Below are 27,332 nucleotides of genomic sequence, written 5' to 3'. Positions count from 1 at the left end.
TCTGAAAACAATACAAAAACAAAAACAAAAACAAAAAAACCCCTCCATAAATAAATTACAGTGATTTGGACGTGTATATGTGCATATTTATTTGTTTTTTTCTATAGTTAATTAAGTATTATAGGAAAAAATGTCACCGTGGCAAGGGTTGGTGGCCGCATTCTGAGGCCACCCAAAAATGTGTTGTGAGAACTTCTGCATTAGGACTATGGTGGCGACTGCAGTAGTTGGTGGTTAGTAATTCCGCTGCTGTCCCTCCCCCATGTGGGGAAGGATTCCAGTCAGCTATCTGGGTTGGTGGCAAATCCTGGAGAAGTCCACATAGAAAGGATTTGTTCCCGCAGATGAGGGACTGTATTTCAACCTCAGCTGACTAGACTGCCTGCACAAATGGGATAGGGCCCTGACTAAGGGGCAAGATCAGGGATAGCAGACATGGCCAGCCATTTACCTAAGCTACAGGGCTTTTGTACAGAATATGAACCCATTAGACCAGCAATTCTCAAGCTGTGGGGTGGGCCTCCCACAGGAGGTGCAGGAATGTCTGCTTTTTTCTTTTCTTTGTTTTTAAGAGCTCTGGCTGTCAGCCCTGGGGGGCTGGGGCTCATGCAGAAAGGCCCTGCACACCTGGGAGGTGGGAGATGGGATAAAGGGGACAGCTGGAATCTCGCTGCCCTGGAGCTGAGAGCCGGACCCCCCCCACACTCAATCCCTCACCGGGAGGCAGTCCAGGCTCAAGCTCTCCTTTCCCCCCTGCTACTGGTGTGGCGCTGCCTTCAGAGCTGGGCGTCCAGCCAGGAGCCGCTGCTCTCCGCTCTGCCTCCAGAACTGGGCAGCAGTATATGTATGTGGGGGAGGGGGCACATAAGCGACTACGGACACAAAGAAGGGGGACCCAATCAAATGAGCTGGCAAACCACTGCATTAGACCTTCACCTGGCTTGTCCTATCACCTTTCTATGCTGCATGGTGGAGACATACCACAGAGATCTGCTCGTTGGCATAGGGGTGCAAAGGATAAATATTCCTCTTCCACATAATTTCCACCAATGCTTTTCCACTGTGCAGCTGATCCGTATCTGTTACCTTAAGCTACCATTTAACATTCTGTAGCTTCATAGATTTGCCCAGTATTGGCCCCTATTTCTCTTTATATTTAGTGGAGCAATGAGAGGAGGACGTTAATGAATGCAGTCACAGACACTTCTCTGCTGGGTCTCCAAGAAGATGTTACAGCAGTTAGGATAGGAGGGGATGACGATTACCTTTGTGTGGTACTTTGGGGAGATGACCCAGGTAGCATTTCCCAAAACAACTGGTATCCTCAGTGTGAAACTGCCCACACTTCAAGCTCTGTCTATTTCTTTGAGGCTGACTCACAGAAGGAAATTTGCAAGTCCTGAATGCACCAGCCAGTGCAGACGTCTCCACCTTCACAACCCATGGAGAGGTGTGTGCCTGTGTTAGTTTTAAAAGAACATCACTTTGACTTTTGTCTGCACCAACAAAAGAATAGACATTCATAAGTGAGGATCAAGGCACGACGGGGAGCCACTTTATCTCGCGGCATCCTTTTGCAGCAAGGTATTAGAAGCTCAACACTTAACAGGGAATTTTCATCCTTTTGTGGGCTTACGTCACAAGATAAAAATTCTTTTAATGTAGTTTTTGCCTGAAAAATCCTACCTATATTAATATACTCACACATGCACACATACAGTGCTCCATACGTAGAGAGCCTAAATTTTCCTCAGAGAAGTCAATAGGAGCTTTGCCATTGACTTGAATGAATGCAGGATCAGACCCATACAGCTCTTGATGTGAAAAAGAGTAGCAAATATTATTTAAATCTAAAAAAAAAAAAAAACCTAAAAAAGAGACACCTATCCAAGGCTCTAGGTGTCTTAAAATACAGCTTATAGAATATCAGGGTTAGAAAGGACCTCAGGAGGTCATCTAGTCCAACCCCCTGCTCAAAGCAAGACCAATCCCCAGACAGATTTTTGCCCCAAATGGCCCCCTCAAGGATTGAACTCATAACCCTGGGTTTAGCAGGCCAATGCTCAAACCACTGAGCTATCCCTCCCCCGCAATTGTACCATTAACAATACAATTAAATCAATTGTATTACAATAATCAATTCAAAAGGAACTCAGTCAGCCACCTATAAAACCTCCTCTCTATCATCTGCAAAACATACCCCCAATTCTATCATACAGAAATCTGTTGCAGCCTGACCAGCAGGCTGCTAAAGTGGGGCTATTTTGGACCAAGGGCAGTAAAAGTCATAGCGGGGGTTTAAAGATCCATGATCATCTTGGAAAGAAACTGACTTATGCAAATTGTACCTTCCCATAACAGACAGTTATTCCAATCATAAATTGTTACCTAATCTCACCTCTCTATAAGGAATATCATGGTTAGTGAATAGATTAAGCTTTATATTTAAATTATGATCCAGGTGTAACCCACACACCTCCTGGGTGTGGTGTTGTGTCCCATCTAGTGGCACTGAGACCATTGAGGGGTGGGGGAGAGGGAGAGAGAGAAATATATTGATTAATGAGTTTGCTCTACAGCCTTCGCTAATAGCCAGTTGGCTTTTAGCTCATGCAATAGATGCTCATGCGCTAAGCTCCAGAGGTCTGTTGGCTTTAAACAAGCGCCAAAAGTTTTCTGTCCACTGGCAATTTCATAGCTACTGTATCGGTGAGCTGGGATACTGGGAAATGACTTACAATGTATGGAGACTCATACTGCTCAGCCCTACAGAAATTATGATTATTATGGTGGCGGGAGGCTAACATATTCATAGATGTGCTTTTCTGTGCTTCTAGAGCTCTCCCTTTGGAAGGGGTTGCTAGGAAAGCATGCATGCAGTCAGTGGCTTTTAGCAGAATGTGAGAAACTGTAGCATCAGTGAACTGCTCTTCACTTCCAACCTCCATTGTAGAAAAAGGAGGGGAAAAAGTCATATCAGCACTATGCCTCATGTCATCTAAGGGTGATGGGGCAATCTGGATGGGCTCTGGATATCAGATTAATGCCACAAACATTGCTTGTCACTCTTGGAAACAATCTCATGCCTAGTGGAGATGGTGCAGTCGTTATCCTTTGAATGGTCTTTGTAAACCTGTTGACCAAACTCACAAAATGGAACAGACAGATACAAGATGGCCCTTCTAGTAATTCAAAACACCGAAGGAATGTATCTGTTTTTACATTGAAAATTTATGGCTATACCTTAAAGACTTTGCCCTATTTTCTCCAATCCTCCTCGGTGTCATTATTGCAACTCATGAAAAACATAAACAACAAGGAGTCCGGTGGCACCTTAAAGACTAACAAATTTATTTGGGCATAAGCTTTCGTGGGTAAAAAACCCACTTCTTCAGAAGCATGGAGTGAAAGTTACAGATGCAGACATTGTTATACTGACACATGAAGAAAAGGGAGTTACCTCACAAGTGGAGAACCAGTGTTGACAGGGCCAATTCAATCAGGGTGGATGTAGTCCACTCCCAATAATTGATGAGGAGGTGTCAATTTCAGGAGAGGCAAAGCTGCTTTTGTAGTGAGCCAGCCACTCCCAGTCCCTATTGAAGCCCAAATTAATGGTGTTAAATTTGCAAATGAATTTTAGTTCTGCAGTTTCTCTTCGAAGTCTGTTTCTGAAGTTTTTTTGTTCAAGTATGGCGACTTTTAAATCTGTTATAGAATGTCCAGGAAGATTGAAGTGTTCTCCTACTGGCTTTTGTATGTTACCATTCCTGATGTCCGATTTGTGTCCATTTATTCTTTTACATAGAGACTGTCCAGTTTGGCCAATGTACATGGCAGAGGGGCATTGCTGGCACATGATGGCATATATAACATTAGTTGACGTTCAGGTGAATGAGCCCCTGATGCTGTGGCTGATGTGGTTGGGTCCTCTGATGGTGTCGCTAGAGTAGATATGGGGACAGAGTAGGCAACGAGGTTTGCTACAGGGATTGGTTCTTGGGTTATTGTTTCTGTGGTGTGATGTGTAGTTGCTGGTGAGTTGTTGTTTTTATGGATACAGACTAACATGGCTACCCCCTGATACTTAACATCATGAAAAACAGTCACTCATTGGGGAGTAAAATTCACCTCGGAGCCAATCCAAAGCCCACACCATTGTACAAACCATTTAAACCTTATTTTGAGGACTTATGTGGGATTTAAACAATGCACATGCACTATGTTCTGAAAAAGGAGTAGTTTTCACCCATTATGACCAGGAAGAATGTCATCAAATATATAAGATCAAATTAGACCATTGTATGCATTCATAAATTGTCACTAACAGGAGTGGCATGCGCAAATCAAAGAGCACACTTTGATCTAGAGTGAGTTGTTTGCTTGGAGGAAATCTCTCTTCCTTGTTCTGGGCCAAACTAACTTCAGTAACTTACATGAGCTGTGAGTCAGTGCAGAATTTGTCCTTCAGTCTTTATCAATGGCAGTGTTTATGCATGTCCCTTAGTGAATATTTTAGTTCTCATTTTTGTATTTTTCTTTTTTATGGGCCTGGCTTTATGCCATTATTAATTTCACTGGAGTAATGCCAGCATGTAACTGGAGTAAAGCAATATTTATTAGGACCTATCTATCTCCAACCCAAGAGCCAAACTTTGGTAAATAGGAGCACCTCCATTGACTTCAATGGCATTTCACCCATTTGCACCATCAGAGAATTTGACCCTCTGTTCTTATCACCTTCTCAATTTCTTGCAATTAAAGCCCTCTAGATTTTCGATGTATAAATTGTGAACAGATTTATATTTCTATGGACTTACAAGGTGATGACTATTCTATTCCTATGTATTTTGTATGAGCCAATTCATGAAGTATTTACTAATTTTTTGCTTATTCCTTCTTCAGACAAAACTAACACTGAAGCCAATATGAGAATAAAAGCTTATTGCATCTAATTGGATAAGGACTTCAGTACCATAACAGCACTGGCATTTTTCTTGGTTTTGTATTCAAATTAATGGTAGTGGAAGGAAAAGCATGAATAAAAACAAAGTAATAATCCTTTGTAGTCTTGCATTCAGTCAATTATTCATGAGCTCCATAGCTGTTGTGACTCGACATATAGTCTGCATTCAAATGAAGCTGATCATGGTGCATTTGGCAAGAGTTTTCCATTTATAATGACTGCAGGAAGGGTCTGAATTAAAGTCATCTTGATGCACAAAAGGTATGTACAATCCCTCTACTAAAGTATGTCCTGCATTCCCCGCTACCCCTCACCATATGTAGAGATCTCATTTACAAATATTTAGTATTTCAAATATTCCTCATCCCACCATATTTGTTTGGGGTTCCTCGAGGTTCAGACCCTCAGCTGGTGTGAATTGTGGTAGCTCTAAGAGCTGATCCTTTAGGAGGGGGATTTGTATATACTTTATATGTGTTGAGATCACTTCCATTCATCTTGAAGTCAATGGAGCTATACCAATTAACATCAGCTGATGATCTAGTCTTTTAGGAGCAATATATGGAGGTCCTGAGAAGGGTCAGGCCACTAATGACCCTAGATGCTGATAAAATGACAATCAAGGTAATTAACCTCTCCCCCAACATAACATAGTAATATGTTGTTTTCATTCTCTTTTTAGGTTATTATTGGAAATTACCTAGCTCTATTTAACACTCAGTTTAAGATCACACATTGTCAATATTATTCAGCAAGATGTTTTTATGGTACAAGATGTGACAATTTGGGGAAACTGCCTACGTACAATTTAAGAATTGTATGTGAGATTATAAACTCTATGTATCCTTATCAAGCTGAAAACTCTGTCTTGAATGTGAGGCGGTGTTTTTTTTTTTTGTTTTTTTTTTGCCTTTCCTGTTATCCATGCTGGACTGAAATTCCAAGAGATAATAGTAGAATAGAGATTCATTAAATCTTTGTTGTCCTCTATTCAAAAGGAAATACCTTGAGACAAAAGGTTGGCACTTACCCAGGAGAACTGGTTTACAGGGGAAAGGTCACCTGGCAACGAAGTCGCCTGGGAGGGTTCTGTGCTCACCTGCTGATGCTGATCAGGCAGTCTTCTGACAAAGGAGGCTGGAGGTTATAAAACAGAGAGTGTCTCAGCAGCTATTTAAGAAAAAGAAAGACATAGGGATTCCTTGTTTTGGATGAGAAGCCCTGTGCAAGAGAATCCTAGATCCCTTAGGGGATTCTGGCCTACACCCAAAGAACTCTCCAAAGTGGGGAAGAAACTGAAACGGAAAACAAATACGGGTGTGTTTATTATTTTGTCTAGGTCTGTGTGTCTCTTGTGTCATTAAGTAAAGAACAAATTGTGTTTAGAATCCTGTGCAAAGTCTGACTCTGTTTCTGCTGGCTTTCACTGCAGTGTGCCCTTTGGTGAGATTCTGGGGAATGTGCAAGAGGTACTGGGGAGGCTAAGGGGAGACTACACTACTTTCAGGGACTAGGCAATTGGACCACAGGGGGGTCTCCATTGCCAAGAGGGGTTTCAGACAAGAGGTCTGCACCTGGAGTGTGTACATAGAGGCACAAAGCCAGCAACAATGCCTAAACTCTGACCAACCCCAGCAAACTAAGGGTATTTAGGAGTCAGCATTTGGACCCAGCACCCCCAGCAATCAGGTGAGTGCCCAGTAGGGAGAGCCTAAGCAAATCTGTGACACAGGCCTATCTATAACAAACTGCAAAACTGGGGAGAGTGGTACAATTGGAGTGAAAGTCAGGAGTTACTGTACAACATTCTTATGAAAATGAGAAAAGAAAGATGATGAAGAAACTCACTGAATAAGGAGGCTGACCACTTTGGCAAGATTATCAGTTAACCACAGCTCATTGGCTAATACTATTGTCATCAGAATAAATTCATTTTACATTTTAAGGTTTTTGCCATTCTAATACAGCAACTAGTGCTGGTTGTTCCACCTGGTTGAAATTACATTTTATTCTCAGCTCCTATGAGAAGTGTCACACGGAGCTTTTGACGCTTGCTGACTGAACTCATTCTGTCACAGCAGAACAGTTGATATTTCACACTAGAATGCGAACTGTACTTCAAGGACAAGTCGTTTGATCAAAGGGTACCACAAATCTTCGCGGAGAATGACAGATGGGAAATGGTGAAGTGTTATTTATGTGAATGACCATTAGAGATTTAAGATACTCTTCTGAGCCATTTCATCATCACTCACTCACCTTTTAAATAACCCCTAATTCTTGGCATTGCTATTATCATCCAAGCTGCATAATATTATAGCTGAGTCTTCTGTTTGTATGACAAGCTCACAAAATTGTGTGTGTGTGTGTTGTGTGTATATATGTATTTTTATGGCTTACATTTAAACATTATAAATACTCTATAATGCAAGAGAAAAGCTGAATTGCCTTAAAAAATTAGATAGATATATTATTTGATAGATGTTGCATACAATTTATCTTCTATTTAAATAATTTCATTTCTCTATAAAATAAACTATTCTGGAATAACTTATACTTTTTGTTGAGGGACCTTCTTATTTCATATATTTGGCTCAGAAGAGCAAGAAAGATGCCTCTTCTGCATAACCTGATAGAGAGTTCACAAACTTTTCAATGGACCATGGATATTTTGGGAGGTAAATGTTGGTGTGCATATCAAGGAGAGAAAAATGGAGTAGAGTATCAAGAGAACAAGAGTGAAAGATAAAGAAACAAATCCACCCATATAGCACAAACATTCATGAATCCAAAACTTACCCTCTCTTCTGAAAGACTGAATACAGTTTTGGTCAGGCCAAACTTGTGACTAGAACTTAGCAGATAGACCAAGATATCATTAACTACAAAGATAACATCTTCCTGAACAATGAATCCAGATCTTAGACACAGCGGATAAAATCCTGGCCCCACTGAAATTAATGGGAGCTTTGCCATTGACTTCAATGAGATCTGGATTTCACCCAAATATTCTTTCCTTCGATGCTCAAACTGATTATCAGTCAGCCAGGAAAAAAAACTTCCTGATTTAATTCATCTGGTTCATCCAACTACATTAGCCATGTGAATATACCTTATAGTGATAAACTCAAGGAGCTCAATCTAGTTAGCAAAGAGAGAATAAAGGGATGACTTGATTACAATCTAAGTACCTACATGGGCAATAAATATATAGTAATGGGCTCTTTAGTCTTGCAGAAAAAGCTATAACGTGACCTAATGGCTGGAAGTGGAAGCTAGACAAATTCAGACAAATTCATGAGTTGTCCCCATTTGTGACACTTCTAATCACTTGTAAAATTTTAGCTGAACTCGATAATTGGATTCTTTGCTCCTCAACCTCTGTCACAACACAATTTTCAGCTTGTATAATCAAACTTCACAAAACATCACCTGGATGATTTTTCGGAATACTCAACAGCATACCCAACTCCTAGTTTTGCAGACTAAAGGTGTAATAAACAAAGATAGCTGGCCATTCATTACATATCAATGAACAGTGCCATCCAGCGGCAATTGCATGAAGACTATAAAGTCTGACACTGTAACATATACCTTGGTGGGATGAAAACTTCTCAGCTAACCACCCACACAGTGCAGTGTGAAATTTGCATGCTGTAGCGCAACTGGGTAGCACTGATCCTCTCCAACAAATCTGTTACTTCCTTGAATATTATGTCATGCCAATATGTTGTACTTCTATGCTACCTCCCCTCAGAGGATCTCAACGTGCTTTGGAAATATTAATAAATTATCCATTTTATATAGCCATCAATTAATATTGAGCATGTAGATGAATTTGACATGTTAATGAATCATGAGGGAAATCATGCTATATTATGATGCTGGAGAAGGCACCTATTATGATGCTGGAGAAGGCACCCTATACATTGAGGGGAAAGAACACAACAAAACTATCAATCAGCACAAGTTGTGCCTAATTTTGTACCCACACATTTCTGTATAGAACACTGCTTTCAGTTCTTGTTTTCTTACACTATTGATGCTTATATTTAAATCAATCTTAGATAAAAAAAGAGCTAATCAAAAGGATGATATTCAACATTATTTTTACACAAAGAGAAATAACAGAAAGGAAAGATTTATAGAATATGATCAATCCATTTTAAGGTCAGAAGAGGCCATTGTGATCATTTAGTCTGATCTGCTGGATAGCACAGGCCACAGAACTTCCCCAAAGTAATTCCTAGAGCAGATGTGTGTGTGTGCTACAAGTACTCGGTGGGCATAATACATCTTCACAGCAAGTTTTCCATGCTTTCAAAATAGATCAGGGATGAGCAAACCATCAACATTCAGATGTTACAAGACTTTCTGCCAAGGAAGGATATTGCTTTGCCCAAATCACTTATTTCATGTGTAAAATTAATTATGATTATCAGACACCCTCGCTGTTTCCAATACTTTGTTTATTTAAAAAAAATGAAATATTTTTAGGTCTATTCCTCCAACTAACCGAAACCAGAGAACACGATTGTTGTTTTTAATTATATGGCTAGAAGATTTCTTGGCATAAATAATATTTGCACCAAATACCATAATGAAAATTGGCAGTTAAGCTATTTTGCTATACAAACAGAATTACCCCCATGTGCTGTAATACAAAAGAAATTACGGTAGATAAAAAATTATCCTGATGGGACCTGATCCAAGTCTCATTAAAGCCAATAGAAAGAGTCCCATTGTCTTTAATGGGAGTTAGATTAGACCCCATGGAGACCATTAACGAACAGATGCTTTGTGGTAGAAAAACGTGGTTTATGTTAGTGAGCTGATATATTTCCTTGCTACCCCCACAATGCAGCAGTTCTTAAAAAAAAATCCCTGGATTCTCATCTCTTCAGAATGGGGATGAGCACCAGGGAGAAATCTGAGAGGAAAATAGCAGTCACCAGACTGCAACTTTTCAGACATTTGTAAATTAGGGATCATTCCTACTGTCCTTACAGAAGCTAAGGCCCATCGGCAGTCAATGGAAAATTTGCTTGTCCTGAGATTTTCGAATTAGGCATTTAAAATGGAAAAGCCTTCAAGATCATCATCTTCCAAAGAGGATTCATGCCCTGCACTGCTGTAAGAACTTTGGAACAAGACTTGGCATTTGGTCTTCCACTCCACCTAGATTTCCTGTCTCCGTGGTTGAACCAATGGAGCTTCTTTCCTTTCATAGACTCCTGGTAATGGTTTGGGGGCATACACATATTAGAAGAGTCAGGCTGCTGTGTTAGACAATAGCCTAACAATGATGTGTGATGACATACGAAAAGACTTCTATTGACTTCACGGGCTTTGGATCAGATCCATGTAGCCTTCAGAGAAAATTAAAAACAAAATCTTAAATGAAAGAGAAGACAAATAGCAGAAAATGTAGCCCGTTAGGTAATGAGTACTCGAGAAGAGCAAACAAGTGAAAAAGGCTGTGAGCATGCCCAGACATAAAGGGATTTCTCAGGACTAAGGGCAGGCACACAGAGTGAAGCATATGTTCATTTCTCAAAGTCAAGGGGAAAGAACCTGAAAATTGCGACTCAAACAGTGTGTCTATGGAGCAGAATTCATGGGAAAATGTATCTCTGTGGAAGAACTGTGGAGCTCCATCCCAGACAAAAGCTGTCTGCCATTCACTATCACATCATAACCTTTGTGCCAGTTTTGCATGAGTCTATCTAATCAGCAGTCATATAATCTGCAACATTGAATATATCACATGCCAGCTGGCTTGAGAAGGGTCTGCACTAGGGAAAAAGCCTACAGTACAATCAAAGAACAACTTTCTTTCTCTCCTTACATCTTCCCTCTTAACTCTATTCCTCTTGCTTTCTGATTGTTTTCCTCTTCCTCTCATTAGTGTTGCTAATACTGATGAACTACCTCTTGATCCAACCCAAGGCAGTCAGTGTTATTTCTTTTGACTGAATATCAAATGCCTGGCTCATATTTGTGTGGTAATACACAGGCCAGGTAACTATGAAATATTTGATAATATTTTGATACCAAAGGATAACATCTGCTCTCCCCCCACCCCGCAAGGGTTAAAAACTCTGAGTACCAGAAAGATTAAAGGAAGGGTATAGAATCCTCAAGAAGACTGTCTGTCCCTAGAATGATTGCGTTAATTGACAAGAAAAAGGATATTAAGTACTTGAGAGTACAGAATCATCATCAGATTATTGTAACCCAAATTCTGTGAGCCTTTTAAAACCTTTATGCAGAGTAACTGGGTAAGGGCCATTGCAAAGTCCACTGAAGCCAATGGAAAAACTCCCATCGACTTCAGTAGGTGCTATATTTGGGAACAAACCCTGTCTTGTTTCATCAGTACCATCCTGTGCTTAGTTGCATTTTCAAAAGATGACTCCATGTGGCTGGAGAAGGTGAAGAACAAATGCAAAAATGCACCTGACAGATACACAGCCATACAACAGCTTGTGGCATAGGACTTGATCCAATTTCCACTGAATGCAGTGGGAAGTTTCACAGTTACTTCACTGGGAGTTGGAATAAGCCCTTAATTTGGCTCATTTGCATATCTCATTTGGTGCTGTTGGCAAATAGGTTTCTATTAGTCCAATCAAAAGTGGAGTATCCTGGACCTGAATTTGAATGCATAGAAGTCATTCACAGCAAAAGTGCAGAAAGAGTCTCAAACAACAAGAGTACGGCTCTTCTTTGGATTGATGGCTTAGCTCCTGCTGACGGCTTTCTTACCATCTGAAATATTCATCCTGAATATTCATCTTAAATGCTCTCGAAATTTGCCTTGGTTCAAGAGAGAGAGAGAGAGAGAGATGCATGTATTATGTCAACAAATTTTCATTGAGACTGGAGATGAACAGTTTTGCTCTATGAGGTTATCCTTAAATGTTCTGAAGCTGCCATGCATTTAGGGTTCAAACTGAGGTCATTTGTAAAGTGCAAATGGAGCAAGTCACAAAGTATTTATCCTTTGTCCACAGTTGGAGGATCAGCAGGTTGACCATTTGCTCTGAGGCTGCCTTTTCTGATTTCCGCTACGGTGTGTTTGCTTTGTTTTTTTTTTTTAATGTGAAACATTTCTAACAGCGTTGGCAATTTACCACCCACCAATGAATCACCAAGAAGGAGGCTTTAAGGAAAGATTTCTTTCTAAATTTGCATTTTATTTTTATTTTTGACCCTGGCAACATTTCCTTGAGTCTGTTATTCTAAATGGGGGGGGGGGGAAATGACTGCTGTATATGGAAACAGGGCCCCATATAGAAATGCTCCAGCGGGAGCAGGTCTGGTCTTGCATTTTTAATTCCATCAGTAGCTTTATCTATGGAGTATTATCTTTTTGATAGACCCAAATCCAGGACTCTGAACACAGACCAAACAGCCAGGGCAGATGTTGGACAGATGCACAAAGTCAAGGAGCAGGAGAAAAAGGATTTTTTTTTCCTGTCTCCAGGCTGCAGATCTATTCAGGTCACCAATGGCTGAAACAGCCTATAGTGCAAGTAAGGGAAAGTCCATTAGCATTTGCAAAGGAACACTGAGGATGCAAGACAATGGCTCCACACATTTGCACCAGCCAGCAGAGATGACCAGGAATGGACAGAGAAGAACACTGTAACCTCTCTAAGGTGGTATGGTTCCTGTGCTCCGCAGGAGTTGAGGTGAACATTAAGCCTCACAGAGATCTGATGGGGTTCTTTCTCCATCTTGCCCCCAATGAAGAGCTGTGGTTTCATGTCATAACTTACTCCTTCCAGAGGAGTTGAGGTTTTGGCCCAATCTATGTGGTTTCAATGCTTTGGTTCATACTTATGTTCGAGGACAAAAGCTCTTGGAAAAACATTGACAAGGAATTATGTATGAAATACCCAAACAGAAGTAGTGAAACATGCATGCAAATGTCTGTTTCACAACCAGATTAGGCATGAGGACTACATATCGGAAATGAAAATGAATTCAATTTGGCCTTGTGCAATTCTTCATTTAATTCTGAAATATGGCACGCAGGTGGAAAGCAAATTGATACTGTGTCATGTTGCTTTACAAACTGAGCTCAAACAAGTCACACTCAGCATGTTGTGAATGATGAGTCCCTGGGTCAACTCCAACTAGATGTTAGCGATTAAATTTAAATCTGGTTGAAGGAGTTTTTAATGCAGATCATGAAATAGCCTCATCCCCCACTCAAATTAATTTTAGAATGGGCAGTCTTCTCTCAAAACTGAGGGTCACCACGTAAAGGTAAACTAACTTATCTTTCTCCAGTTCTCATGGAAAATGTATCTGCTTTAGGTGTAATTTCAAGCATGAGGAAATAATGTGATTGTATTTGTTAACCACATTGAGGAAACAAAAGGATTCAGTTTCTCATGACCTGTCTAAGATAAAATCAATTATACCTACACAGTAATCAAATCTTTTAGTCCATTCTCTAAGAATAGCATCCTTCTCACACAGAGCCAGCTGCCAATGCTGACAGACAACTAAGGGAGTTTGCAATGGAGAAATTTGTGTAATAGGAAAAGTCCCTGAGCATTATCCTGTTCATTTTCTAAATAAATATCTAGCTCGTTACAGTATAAATCTCCACCAAATGAATGACAGGAGCTCTCCTTCTTTTAATCTCTCTCCTCATGGACACACAGGTTGGTATACTTTGTATGGGCATCCATGTTTCTGGAGGAACATATTTGTTCCATTAGTTGTCCAGCAATTAACTAACATTGTGCAATACGGGCCAGATTCTGCCACTCTTACTCACACTTGATAGTACCTTGTTCCAGTTGAGGATCTATCAATATGTATTTTGCACACACACAAGATTCTGCCACTCTTACTCACACTGGATAGTACCTTACTCCAATTGAGGATCTATCAGTATTTATTTTGCACACACACAAGCATACGCAGATTATTCTTAAAGTAAGTCAAGCTCTCAAAAGTTAGGAAAGGCCAGAATTAATGTTGTCTATGCAATCTTAATTCTTCCCCCATGAGCATATACTTTATGATACAGTCTTTAGTTATATGATCACATATTATCTTTTCCAGAGGACCCTGACTTATTCAACATGCAGGATGGACAGTACTCATGGAATGAGCAGCCATTCAACATTTTGTTCTCTCCTCATTGTTGTACGTGGCCCTAGAACGCACATTATTCAAACCCTGCTCTGAAGACAGAATTATTAATATTCTTATTGGCTCTTCTATGCTGCAATTTGCTATAGTAACTGAGGGCTTCACATTTTCACAACATCCCTGGGAGGGAGATGATATTATCCCCATTTGTAAAATAGGGAACAAAGACACAGAAAGATTAAGGCCAAAAGTAGCCACTAATTTGTGGGGCGCAATTTGAGGTATCTAGGTCTTTAGAGTATTTACCATTATATAGCACTCCATATGTTCAAAGCACAACTCCCGTTGACTTTAGCTGCAGCTGTGAGTGCTCAACACTTCTACAAATCAGACCATGAGGACCATCCAGGAACCCAGAAAATGAGGAACACACACTTAGTGACTGCCTGTGAAAAGCCTAGTTTAAGTAACTTGCCCAGCATCAGATGGAACTCTGTAGCAGGGATGGAATCCCGTTCTCCAGGGCAGCATTCCTTAACCTGCCTTAACCATGAAACTATCCTTTCTCTTCCTGCAATCCTTTGCCTTGTTCACTAGACACCTTCCAACTTTTGCAACAAATGAAGCTATAGAAAACAGTTATTACAGAAAATACTCTACTTCACTACACAACCCTGATCTCCTGCACATGTCCATCCCGCACACTGAATGACTCCACTTCCTGTTCCCTCCAAGCTTGTCCCCTTCTGCCCCATCTCCTTCAACCTGTCCCTGTGCCAATCCCAGGGCCAATCCCAGGGCGCGGAGGAGGGGAGCACCCTGCTGGGAGCGGGTTGTGCATTCCGTCTGCCCCAGCCGGTGCCAGGTCTGTAGTAAGCCTGGCAGGGCAGCCCACGTCCTTCCCTCCCCACCGACCAGAGCGGCGTGGAGCCCTCCCGGCAGGTGGCGCGGTGGTCGGGGCCACGTGGCGAGCGCCCCACTGAAGCCCTGGATGCCCCCCTTCTCTCTCTCCCCCCGCTCCTTCCCCCTCCCCCCCGCTAGCCGGGGCACATCTGCAGCGCAGGGAGTCCCCCTGCACCCTGGCTCCGGCCGCCCCGCAGGTAGGGTTTTTTTTCCTGTTTTGCGGCTCCGGCCACGCAGCAGGGGTTTTTTTTGTTTGTTTGTTTGTTTGTTTTTTTGCTTGGGGCGGCAAAAAAGCCAGAGCTGGCCCTGGCCAATCCTATCTCTTCCCCCCTCCTACCTCCTCATCTCAGGCCTATTCTTATTTAGCCAGTCCCAATCTCCAGTCCTCATACTTCTCATCCCCAGTCCTCTTGTCCTGCCAGTTTTGGTCTCCCCACACTCCCAGTCTCCCTGCTCATTTATTCCCAGTTCCTCCAGGCTGGCTTCTTCCCCCCTGAGTCCTTGCTGTGCTCCCAGCCCTGTATACAAGTTCCAACACACCAGACGCTGATTTTGATAGACGGCCCAACTCAGCCTCCCATTTTGAGGGAGCAATTTTTGTACCTGCACCTATCTGTAGGCGGAATTGATGTCATTTATGTGTCTGCTTGACTGGTGCTAAAGAGATTGATTGATAATAACCTGGCCATACAGTTTGTTACGTTCAGCAGCTAAGATGAAGTACAGCTAAGAGGGGTGGCAAATATTAATGCAGGGAAGTGGAGTTATTGCTAAAACTGAAGACGTGCTCACAGGAAACTGGACCCAGTATGGCAATGTGTTGTATCACTCTTACCACTAAATCAAGGCAACGCTGATAGTTCATATCTCTTTGGCTACCCAAACAAAATACGTGCAGTAGGCAGACTTAATGACTTTTTCCTCTGCGACTTAAAATCATTTGAAAAGGTAAATTCACAAAGTATGTGTGTGAGAGACATCTCTCATAGTCACAGACAGATGTACAAATGATTATAATGTTGAACTGCTTGGCTTGGCAAGCCAATATAGATCTGCAGTTTGTAGTGGATAACTTGTTAGCTTTGGCTTAGCATGCTATTTCTGACTTTACAAAGCATGAGACTCAGGGCTTTTGATATAAATTATTGTTTCTGCAAATCTGTTTTCTAGGCTTTGAAGCAACAGGATAAAGAAACTGTCACATCAGCTAAAGTGTCAGTTTTGAAGTTGTGAAGTTGCAACTCCCTTTAATAATTAGATATGTAAATCTTAAATACAGAATAGCCCACAAGTCTACAGTGAAAATAAAACAAGCTTGCAAAAGAATATTGCAGTAGGATAAATGATTCATTTAACTGGAACTGATTCTAAATACGACAGTGACCTAGCTCTTAGATAGCTACTTTTATCATTCGTTTTTAAACCAAGTATCACTTCCCCCATTTCACAGAGGGGGAAACCGAGGCACAGTGAAACAAATTGACTTGATCAAGGATATTCATCGGGCCAGTGGCAGAACCAGGGATAGACCCCACTTTCTCATTCTAGTACCCTACCCATTGGACTATACTGTATCAGTGATCTTGGAGGTGTTGCAGCCCAGTCATATCTCCTGCTGGCATTAGGCTAGCCCTGATCTGGCTATTCACTGAATGTAGGGTGACCAGATGTCCTGATTTTATAGGGACAGTCCTGATTTTGGAGTCTTTTTTCTTATATAAGCTCCTATTACCCACCCCCAACCCGTCCCGATTTTTCACACTTGCTGTCTGGTCACCCTAACTGCATGGGAAATTGCTTTGTTTTTTGTTACCACATAAAATCACTTAAGAACCAAAGGCTCTGAGCTGAGATGCTATTTCTTCTGTTTTACGTATGACACAACTAATTATAGTGTTATCTAGATGATTTAAAATGCTTAATGTTTGAATAAATGTTTAAATAAAACCACAGAGGCATTCAACTGTATGGAAGCTGCTATGCAATGCGGGGAAAGGGTAAACTCTACTGTGACAGGGTGGACATTAAGTTGGATACAATGGGTATTAAATATTATTTGGACTGCAATAGTGCCAATGGTCTCGAGCCCCACTGAGCAAGTTGCTGTACAGACATATAACCAAAATGCCCTGAAGAAACGCTTACGCTCTGAGAATAAGATGAGAGACAACAGCAGACCCATACAGACAGACCGGTCTGGCAAGGTAACAATGAGATGATTGTGATCAGTCACCGTCCGTTAACCATAACAGCTAGACATGCAAGGTAGGGAGGCAGTGCGGGGGGAAGAGGGTGGGGGGTTAAAAACTGGAACATCAAATTGTTCTTTGACAAACAACCATCCTAGAAAGATCTGGACAATAAATGTATATTTCATTCCTGCCTTTCCTCCGCCTTCATGTTCATTGGGTACAAGTCAGAGGAAGCATGAATGGCTTTTCCCACGTACGTTTGTTATTACTTAGGTTCACAGAGTGCAAAGAAAAAATGGTAAAATGAAAGGGAAGGAGATGACAGAGGCCAAAAAGCAGGGAGACACCATTTAAGGGCAGTCTTTGTCCTAGGGGATATACTTCCTCCTTCACCAAGCTATAGATGGCAAATAGCATTGCTGCTAAAGCGAGAAGGTAGCTGTAGAGGGAATGGTTACCCACTTAAATAGACACCGAGATTGTAATGTATCAGGGGGTAGCTTATGTGACCAGTCGAGCAGGATCAAGGAAGAAATTTCTAACCTGGGTTTGTCCTGGGCAGGATTCTGGCACGCCACCATCTCGCCTCTCTGCAGAGAAGAAAATGAGAAGATTTCCACTTACTTTAGTGGCAGCTAGAGCCTTGAGTTTGTAACATGCTTTTGGGTCTTTCTGGCTGGGAGATGCAGTATAAGTGCAAATTTGTCATTATGCTAGAGGTGCCAGGCTTGGCTTCCTACTTGAGGTCAAATCAAATTTTGTACTTAACGCAGGAATTTGATTTGGTTCATTCATCTCGGATCCCAAGATATATTAAGATCCCACTGCCACAGCGCAGAGAAGTTAGCGCACTTAGTCCTGAAAAGTGGTTTGCCTTTTATCAGAGAAACCAAGTGAACAGCAGAGGCAGGATTATTAAATTATCTCACTCTTCATTTATTTACAAATGCATTATTCCCACATTTAGGCTTGGAAAAGAGAATTGATCTGAACAGGAAAGAGCTGCTCTGCACTGGGCAGATCTTTTAATTAAAAAAAAAAGAACTAATTTAAAAACAAAACAGTAAGAAAATAGCCCTCTGAGTCACTGCGGATAATTCTCAGCTCTCTACATCCAATGCAGCTCAGAGTGCATCTTCCTGCATCTTGTCTTATCTTTCCCCATTTCGATATATTTAGCACACTGCTCAATCTCTGGGCATCAGATTTATTTCCCAGAGCAAGCCACCTGCAATGCCCTTCCTGCTAGTGGGGACAGGGGGCACAGCATGGGCCAGAACAAGTATGAAGTTTATTGTATGTATTATAGGCATGCTTAAGAGACTAAATCATGGACCAGGACCCCATAGTGTGAGGTGCTGTACACACAGAACACAAAGGTGATTCCAGCCCGAAAGAATGTACAAACCAAGGAAAGTTTAGAGCTTCTCAACCTTGGCAGTGCCACCAGCCATGCCTGGAGGTTTCGGGCCTGTATCTGTAACTCCACCCCTAAGCACAACAGGACACATGCTGCAAAGACCAATGCTGGTGTTTTGCTGAACTTTGTCTAGGATTGTTTGTGACATAACAGTATGGTGCAGTAGTTCAAACATTTCATTCAGATCCACGAGTTCTGGGTTCAGTTCTCAGCTCCACAGCAGACTTCCCTGACCTTGGGCAAGTCACCTAGACTAGCAGTCTCTTAGTTCTAGCTTTACTAAAACAGGGATGTGAGTACTTCACGGGGTGATGACACTTCATTCATTCATATTGATAAATTGCTTTGAGATTCACATGGAGACATGAAGAGAGACCCGCAAAGGCTTTGATGGTGCCCATTTTATTAAAAAGGGCCTATTCTGGTCTGTGGCTCCAGAGAAGCACCATGTAAAAGGCACAGCCAGGGATATGAATGGCAAAGATGGTTTTAAGCCCCCGGTGTGAGTTACAGAGGGTGTGGGGCTGATCTAACTTAAAGCAGACTCCCCACAGCTACCATGGGCAGTCCAGAATCATGGCACAGAGCAGTACCAGCACAATCCCATCCCACCTCCAATCCAACCCCTAGGTGGGGCATCATGAAGGGAATTCTTATTGAGGCCCTATATGGTGGAGGGGTATAGAGGGTCTTGGGCCAGAATTAGTTTCAATGTTACTTAAGGGTTTAGAGGTATCTGTTCTTATGCCAAACTGGATCCAAATGCCTCTTTAATAATTACCTAGTCTCCTGAAAATAGTAGTCTCAATCTATGACCCATGGTTATAGTTTTAATCACTTGTGCCATGTGATCATGTGAGCTCTGTCAAAGGCCTGGGATCAGCACAGCAGACACACATTACAGGGAGTTTGTTGTAAGAAAACAAACCTCATTCTGCAGATTCCAGTTATTTGGTTTCCAATGCCTGAGATGACCTCAGATTCCAGCGTTGCAGGATCTAACTGTCATCATAAGATGTGCTAAGAAATCAAAGAAAATAACTTGGTTAGAAAATCTGGCCCATGATTTACAGACCTATTAGGTAGGTCTACATGGCAAAACAACCCATGGCAGCGAGTCTCAGAGAGCCTAGGCCTACAGACTTGGGCTCCCGCCATGTAGACGTTTAGGCTCAGGCTGGGGCTCGGGCTCTGAAGCTCGGGGACAGGGGCGAGTTTCAGAGCCCGATTGTCCACATGGCTATTTTTAAGGCCTTTGTGCAAGTCTGAAGAGCTGGGCTCTGAGTCTTGCTGGTGGGCAGGGGCGGGTGGGTTGCCATGTAGACATGCTTCCTCTCTCCTAGCCCAACACGGATCCAGCCTATTCCAGAAGCTACACCGGATAGCACAAATGCTTCCTCCATCAGACATCTGTGCTCCAGGAGTCAGCCTCTCCAGACAAGTCCTCTCCCTTCGAGAGGAAGAGACAAGCTGCTTTGACAGATGTATTTCAAGGCTGATTTTTGAAGAATGCTTTTGTGTGAGAGACCATGCAGCCCAAAGAATCTTAAAAGGCTGACGTGCACATTAAACAGTATTACACTTCAAAAGATATTGTGTTACACAGCCTGACAGAGCTTTAAAGTAAGAAGCAACTTGAATCCTTTGTAAGGATTTGGGCATAGGCTATGTATAGTACTTAAATTACTTTAAAAAAAAAATCTCAATCTAAGAGTACACTGTCCGGGCCTCTGTTTTGTAGATCATACAGCAAATAATTGTACCACGCAGCCTTGTTAATTGTGCAATTCCTTGGTGCTATGATATTATGGGGATAGGTGACATTATTAAATGCAGCACTTAGACCTGAAAAACAAAAGCCAGATACATTTCTGAATTTTACCTAATGTAATGGTGCGTCTTTCCCTCAGTTTCCATAGGAGTGAACTGCTGACAGTGAATCCAATGCCCCTTCAACCTGCAACTCCTTCTCCCCCCCAGCTCCCCTGAGCCCAGTTTTGTTACGTTCTGGATGTTTTACAAAGCCCGTCCTTTATCTTGGGTATTTGGGGAGAAGAGGAAGGATATTCCAGACTGGGACTGGTGAGACCTGAGCTCAGTTCCTGGCTCCATCACAGACCCTCTGTGCGAGCCTGGGCAAGTGAGATAATCTCTCTGTGCCTCTATTCTCCATCTGTAAAATAAGGACAATAATGTTTCCTACTTGATAGGCTTTTATGAGGGTCAATATATTAATGGATTCTCAAGCACTACATGGATGAGGGCCATATACCATGGGGGTGGTACATGGAACTTTCTTTAAGTCTGAATATGAGGGTTTATAACTGAGCATCAGTAAAATCATGAGTTACATGGCAGGTATGACGGGTGGCTTGCAGTACTGGGTTTTTTACATTGCACATTTTTGTAAAAAGCAGCGAGGGCTGTTTAAGAAAGTGACGTTATGGACAGGACAAGGGGACTGGGAGTCAGGAAATCTGAGTTGTGGTCCTGGTTCTGCTGCTGACTTTCTGCCCAGTCTCAGGTACAATAATTAATAATACGTAGTCAACAAAATCATTACATGAATAGTACTTATTTTTATGATGATTGTGCTTATTCAACATAGAACCAGACACATAAGGTAATATCTGGTTCATCTCAAGACCCTTTTGCCAACAAGATATATTGAATTGCTGCTTATCTATTCATTTTTAATGGAGGGATTATTCTTTTAGAAGCTTCTCCATGTTTCTTTTTTCCCTCTAGAACACCAGGAGACACTTGGAAGGACTCTACAAGAGCTGCCATTAAGTTCACAATGTGAAAATAAAATAGTTTGTTGAGCTGATAACTAGGCTCAGTGCTCTCATGAAATATGACTAATACTGAGCTACAGAGTGTGGAGGGGTCATTAAGTTTTGTATTGAATTCCTTTGACTCCTGGATAATTTATCAACATGCTGCACCACTTCTACCTGAAAACTTTACTTTAAATAACCAGAAAGCACCAAGCAGTCAATCATTTACTTCTCCTGGAGCTGAGGAACAAGGGAAGCAGATAGTTCACTTGGTCGTTCCAAGAAAGAACAGTGGCCCAAACCCTGCTTGCCTTATTCAAGATATTAGTCCCATTAAAGCCAGTGGAACTAGAGTAGTGTGAGTAAATGCACCAGTGTTGATCCTTACTATGAAATTTACGACCTGGCTAGTTCTCTTGCTCTCCTAAAGTAAAAGCTGGTTGCTAGGTCATGTGATTAGCCAGAAATAGCTTTCATTTGTTTTTAGGCATTAATATTGAGCAGGCATCTCAAGATTATAACAGTGTGTGTGTAAGAGAGAAAATAGTTCTTTAATGTACCTCTATAAAAATACACACAAGATCAGCTTTGCTCCAGACAGTGGATTTGGTCTAAGACTGTAAAACAAAGAGTATGTGATGGGAGTGAACCCACAGGAGCAGCTTGTGAAAGTGGCCTTCAGCGCATGTTTTACATACAGTACGCTAGCGCCTGTGGAATGCAGTGTTTGCACATGTCTGAGTTCTAACAGCAAGTGCTCATCCTGCAGGCGATGGATGCGGCAAAGATGTATGAAATCTGATTTCCTTTCCGACAAGCACTCTACTTGCTATAATTTTTACACAAAAATAACAGTCAGCTCTGCATTCATTTCTCTTATATGACTATGTAGCGCTCATGCTCTGTTTTGCCACAGTGGCTTTACAAACATAGCACTTTGTGCTCCCCAATCTCTCTCTCTCTCACTCTCCCTCCTGGACCTCTCTGATATGTTTTAGTTCCCTCCATAATTAAAGCCCTTTCCAGTTAGCTTTAATACACGTAATATGTAGCCAGAATTGTGTAACCCACACACCTCCTGGGTGTGGAGATCTGTCTCATCTAGTGGCACCAAGACTACTTAGAAAGAGATTAATGAGTCTCCTACAGCCTTAGCTAAGGGCCATATGGCTTTTAGCCCATGCACTAAGCTCCAGAGATCTCAGGTTCGATCCTGCCCACCGATGACTGGGCACACTATATCTACATCAGTCAATGGCAGCTGCAATTGCAATAGCTTTCCTTGCTCTGAAGAATTCAGAGATTTTCCTTCAAAAACTAACTCCCATATTGTTCCATGGATTGGCTGTAAAACCTAGGTATCCTTCCTCCTAGACCAAACACATCAGCCAAGATTTTTTTAAAATGGGCGCCTACATCCATATTTAGTTACCTAGATAAGTGGCCTGATTTTCAAAGGTGTGGAGCACCCAGAAGCTCCAACTCAGACACAGATGGCAGAGTATAGATATATGACTAGGAACTGATATTTAAATCTTAAAAGGATGATCTGGACAAAATTTTAGAATCTGATATTTCTACTTGCTGGGCAAGTTGTACATCCACCCATCCATCCACCCTTGTGATTACTACTTTCTGAACAGTATGGAGGCAGACCTATATATTATCTTGTACATTTAAACCTTTCAGTCAAGTGTGACCTAGTAGATAGAACAATGGACAGGAGATATGGGTTCTATTCCTCACTCTCCCATTGGCCTGCTATATGATCATGGGCAAGTCTCTGCACCTCATCTGTAAAAAGGGAAGAATGATACAGACTTGTTTCGAAAAACATTTTGAGATCTATGGATGAAAAGGGCGAGATAAGAGCTAGGGCTTATTATTGTAAAGCATATTTTTGACAAGTTAAACATCAAGATATTAAACTTATCAGGGAATTTAGAATCACACAGAAAAAAAAACAATGGTGGAAGTGTGTTAGTTGTACTTCTCTCTTGCTTTTCATTCAGTAAATGCTGACAGATCTGATCTTAAAAAATACTTTCACAGAATATGGCGTAGAAGTTTTATACTCATTACTGCAATACAAGCATTGAAAGATTGAGTTGAAGTGTGAGATTGAATCATCGCTAGAGTAACACGTTTCCCCTTCCCCCACGCAATAACACACACAATCTCCACTCAGGTGGTTACCAATGTTTATACTAAAACACTCACAGCACAGCAGTGTTCACAGTAACACATTATTCAGATACATGCTTCGCTGATTGAATAGTATTCTTCTGTAGCCATGTAAAACAATTCAAGGCTAGTTTTACTGATAAAGAAATGGAAACTCGCCACCTGTAATAGAAGGTACTTGCCCTAGAGAGCCCCCTGGCAGCCTGGTGTGGAACCACAGTTACATCTCAGCCTCAGTGTCTCATAGTGGATATTCAATATGTTCAATGAGGCTTGTATACAATTCCAATGCCTCTTGAAGGGTTTAGTTTAATCAGCTATCAGACATGGTATATAAACAACCCATCTTCTTCTGCAGTGAGATTCTCCCCTGCTTGGAGCTCTGCAGTCTCTTCTCTGCTGACGCAGGGTCTCTCTCAGGCCTACCTGCCCAGAGACCTTTGTAGTCTCTCTCCTTGGCACTCTCTTTCTTTGGGTTCTGGGTCTGTTCCTCTCCCTAGGAGCCTCTGCTTGCCAGGGAGACAACTCTAGGAGTAGCTTCCTACCCAACTTCTCTGAGAAGCTCTCTCGCCCACAGCCAACTCTCTCTGCTCTGAGCTTCTCCATGAGCCCTTCACCTTTTATTAGGCCCAGATGCTCCTTAACTAATTACTGACCAGCTACTTATCCAACTGGCCATGTGGATCTTGGTTGGCTTATTCTCTTTAACAGAGCCTGTCTCCTCTCAGTGGGCCAGCCCCCGTGACACCACCACCAAAGATTTCCACTGACTAACTCATTTTGGGTTCAAGATTTTCAGATGTCATTTTATTTTTAATGAAGTTGACTTTTTTTTTTTTATTACCATAAGGAGGTGTCTGGCAATGGAAGAAACCTAAGCTTCCCTTGGTAGCATAGAGAGGATTTAGGGCCTCCACTGGATTTGATATTCAAACTGGTAGTTATGTCCATCTTTTATCCCATACCTACCGGAGCAGGGAAATCCTGGCTCTAGAGAAAGTCAGTGGGAGTTTGGCCATTAACTTCAGTAGTGCCAGGATCTCACCCCATATTTCAGGGTTTGACTGAGGACATGCATGCCAAGTGACAAGCCGCTGATATATGGAAAAACTTTAGACCTTGACACAGTCTATGAGTTGCTCCTCAGATGAAATGAATTCTCAGTTTTAAAAGCCTGGGGGCCAGGCTCTGCTCTCAATTACTCCAATAGAATGGAGTTCCTTTAGGTTTACATCAGAGCAAAATTTAGTCCTGTGATTTCTGAGGGTACGCTGACTGAAGCATACTCCATATCAAATGGAGGTGTTGCTCTCGAAAACATCAAGAAGGGACTGATGGCTCTGATCATGAGGCTTGCAGTCAGGGTGGGCGTTCTGGGTTCCTAACTGCTCTTAGAACCTTGTGTAACTTTGGTGGCAAGAATTTCCTTTTTCCAGCTATGTTTCGCTAATTGTCTGAAAGAATTTTTCTCTGAAGAAGATCTCATTGGCATTGTCCATGTAGTCGTGATCTCTGACATTAGATGGCTCTCGGTGGTCTCCAGAACAGGATTACTACAATATGCCATATATAGAAATATCTTTGAAGACCATTCCAAAGCTACAGCTACTCCACAACATGATTGCTTGCTTATCTAGTGGTGATAACCATATGGAGCATGTCACACTAATTCTCCATAAACTGCACTCACTTCCTTTTTCCTTATGGATGAAATCAGACGTACTGATCTTTAAAGCCCTATCTGATTTGTGTCCCATCCTCTGGGTATTTGTCCTTGTGACAGCTGTGATGCTATGGCTACACATTCCTAGCTGGGCACAAATGGAGACAGGACATTCTCAGTAAGAGTCCTTAGCTCTGGAACTAACTGTTCCTTTTTAGTCCAGCAGAGTCCACATTTCTCGACCTCCAGAGCATAGAGGGAGGCTGATTTATTTATTACTCCTATTTTTGCCTGCTGGTGTGATTGAGGGGAATACACTGATCTTTATTCTGGGGTGGGAGTCTATTAAATTGACATTTGTCAATATTATATAGATTGGGTTGATTTTATTTGTGTGCGTGTGCTCAGAGACAGGGTGCACTTTTTAAATCCCCAAATACTATTTAGACACAGTTTCTTTAATAGATTATTCCAAAGACCAACATGAACAGGCTACTAGAGGATGCCCAATGGCAAAATGATCAACACCCTTCGGGACAGCAACTGCCTCTCTTCTGCAACACATTCATTCTCTGCAATTTGTATAGCATGCATCTTACTGATGTTCCTGAGTTATTTCTTTGGTCTCTTCCCTGGCAGGTCAGCTATTAATTAATCAAAACTTAAAAAATAGTTCTCTCATTACCTTGTTAGAAGACTGAAAGAACTTTATATCTCTTTACATCTCTAAAACTACCTTCTGTTCCTGCAAAGTTTATTGCAAGAAAAGTAATGACTAAACCCTAGAGTAAAACTCCCCTGCAGTACAGCATATTAAAATATTAGATTATTAATGTTGGAAAAAAATAAGAGGGAAATTAAAAGATTTCTGTACATATCACAGGGGGAGTTCATTAGATTAATTAAAATGTTAAATAAACTTCTGAATCTGGCCTAACTCCATAAAGTCCAGAGTATTCTAACGCCAGCTTCCCTTCCGACATTAACTCACTTTGTTTTGAACTGGTCTTTCAGAGGTCTAAGACGAGCATATGATCACTCAGATACCATTTACGGCTATACACAGGCTCAGTATAACTTCAGAGTTAGTATGCAATGTCTTTCTCTCTGTTGAGCATTCTTGAGTCACTGCATGATGAAGTGGGCTAGTTTCACATTCATGAAATGCTCTGGCCTTTTTTTCCATTTTAATAGGCTATCTTCACAGCGCTGTAGTGTTATCTACTGCCCTGATCAGTAATCCAGCCAAAGGTCCCTAACTAGCAGAAAGCCAGCTCCATAGATGCTCGTTCACTGAATATCTATGAAGCTTCCCTCGCTAGGCAGCAGAGCTGGTCAGAAAACCAAAATGTCTGAAAACTAAGAAATTCTGGGGAAGAGAAACAGTTGAAATTTTTTGTTGGAAAATGTCAGATTTCCCTTGGGAAGTCCTGAACCAATCTGAACAATTGGTTCAGGAATCCCCATGAAAAAAGTAGTCGAGATGAAATGATATTTTTGGTAGAAAACACTTTCCACACAGAAAAATTTTACCAGCTCTATGAGGCAGACATAGAGTTTTCCCTCTGTTTCAAGGGGGTTCGTCAAGAGGTGGCTATTTCCCTCAGAGGATTTAGTTGGGGATTGGTCCTGCTTTGAGCAGGGGGTTGGACTAGATGAACTCCTGAGGTCCCTTCCAGCCTGATATTCTATGATTCTATGAGTGGCACACCCTTGGTTGAGCTTTGAAATGGAGCTGTCATGTAGGGATATGAAGAGGGGACAAGAGACCCCTTTATCGCTCCTCTGAATCATGAAATCAGCAATTGGAGTGGGGCAGGGTGAAAGAGACAATGTCTCCATTGCCAGTAGATGGGTAGCCTTCCTATTAGCTATGCTAGAATACCTCTGTTCCCTAAAAAGCGACAAAGAGTCCTGTGGCACCTTATAGACTGACAGAAGTATTGGAGCATAAGCTTTCGTGGGTGAATGCCCACTTCGTCAGATTCACTCACGAAAGCTTATGCTCCAATACTTCTGTTAGTCTATAAGGTGCCACAGGACTCTTTGTCGCATTTTACAGAACCAGACTAACATGGCTACCCCTCTGATACTCTGTTCCCTAGAC

The sequence above is a fragment of the Trachemys scripta genome, chromosome 9 (assembly GCF_013100865.1).
Source record: "Trachemys scripta elegans isolate TJP31775 chromosome 9, CAS_Tse_1.0, whole genome shotgun sequence".
In the NCBI taxonomy this organism is placed as follows: domain Eukaryota; kingdom Metazoa; phylum Chordata; order Testudines; family Emydidae; genus Trachemys; species Trachemys scripta.
Note: the sequence above shows the minus strand (reverse complement) of the source record.